The sequence below is a fragment of the Frankliniella occidentalis genome, unplaced genomic scaffold (assembly GCF_000697945.3).
Source record: "Frankliniella occidentalis isolate FOCC.00 unplaced genomic scaffold, Focc_3.1 Scaffold42, whole genome shotgun sequence".
Taxonomy (NCBI): domain Eukaryota; kingdom Metazoa; phylum Arthropoda; class Insecta; order Thysanoptera; family Thripidae; genus Frankliniella; species Frankliniella occidentalis.
In genome coordinates, this window is record NW_026267172.1 from 1,541,967 (window position 1) to 1,543,431 (window position 1,465).

Sequence of the window (1,465 nt, forward strand, 5' to 3'; positions counted from 1 at the left end):
GGGGTGAGGTGGTCGACCTGGCAGGGCCGCCTGTTTGTCCCACACAAACCCACCCTCCCGTCCGCCGGTCGCCGCCCGGGTCGGGCGACGATACCCTAAACCGATGTTTTTCTGCAGTTCTGTCACAGTCTGTCGAAAATCTCCGCTACTTTCATGCGCGATTTTGGAAACTCTGCGCGTGAATGGCCCCGGGGGAGGTGGGGGGGAGGGAGGGGGTAGCAGAAGGGTTGATGCTCCCCCATATACGCCTCGCGCTCGCTCGGTTAGCCGTCTAATGCGGAGCAGGCGACCGTCTTTTGTTGAACAGAACAATGATGGGGGTGAGGGGGGAGGAGAGGGGGGGACATAGCAGCTTCCAGACTTGCCAATGAAATTGAAAAGTTTTGGGGACGAATCGGAGGGAAACGCTAGTATATCGCGGCGGGGCGGCGCCGCCCGGCCAGGCAAGGGTTGTGTATGTGCGCGCCAACCCATGCGAGGCGGCAGGGAGGGCCAACCCCCGGCGCTGTGTTCATCTATCCGTTTTTTTCGACATGTTTTTCTCTTTTTGAGGGGGTTCAAAAAAAATAGGTAAGTGTAATAAAAGAGCGGCGCATTAATCTGCTCTTATTTGTTTCGAACACCTTTCGGTGCGCGAGCCACGGGGTGGGAAGGTACATGCCGTGTTTTTTAGATTTTCAACCGTGTTCCAGGTTGCGCATTTTGACAGGCGATACTGCTATCGAAAGGGTATGAGGTGCCTTTAAGTCTGCGAAGAAAAAAATCGCAACTTTTGCGCACTTCAAACGCCGAGCGCAAGTGACGCGCGCGTTCCGCGGAACGAGAACCTAAGCCCCTGGCGTTCACGGGGCGACGGTGGTGACCAATTGCACTTGCCGGATGTAAAGTATAACCGCCAAGGTCTCAGTTTAAACCCTCGTCGACACCTCCGGTGGCGCGCAGCGCGCACAGCGTTCCCAACAGGAAGCGAGCCTTTTCCCCGCGCTCTCAGGGGCGTTTCAAAAATCGTGTGGCGCGACCCCTAAACGTTGTCGCACGGACCTCGGACAACGACAGGAAATCATCGTTTAATCTCCCGTATCTCCCGAACCTCCTCAATTCGTCACTTCGACCTCCAATTTCGGACAGGCTAGTAGGGCTCTTATTTCTACCCGAGTACCCGGGTAACCCGGGTGGGTACCCGCCCGGGTAGGAACCGGGTCAACGGGTTTACCCGGGTACCCCGGGTACCCGGGAAAACCCGTCGACCCGGTTCCTACCCGGGTTACCCGGGTACCCGCGGGTCGGGTTTTTAAGAGCCCTACAGGCTAGCGCACAGTTGCTGGACATCTCGAGTTTTGCCACCCTTTTCCTGCAAAGGGTCCGGGCCCAGCCTCGGTAGGGTGTCCTGTGCCTGGACACCCGTTGTCGGGGCCCGTCTGCAGGGATAGGGTGGCAAAATTCGAGGTGTCCAGCAACATTGCGC

The 1,465-nt window shown here is 57.7% G+C and overlaps 1 protein-coding gene across 2 annotated transcripts in view; it reads right to left on the reverse strand.

Moving 5' to 3' along the window:
• Positions 1 to 1,465, reverse strand: part of LOC113217498 (ceramide kinase) — an 81,735-nt gene that overhangs the window by 75,738 nt on the left and 4,532 nt on the right. The gene's annotated exons all lie outside the window — the stretch shown is intronic.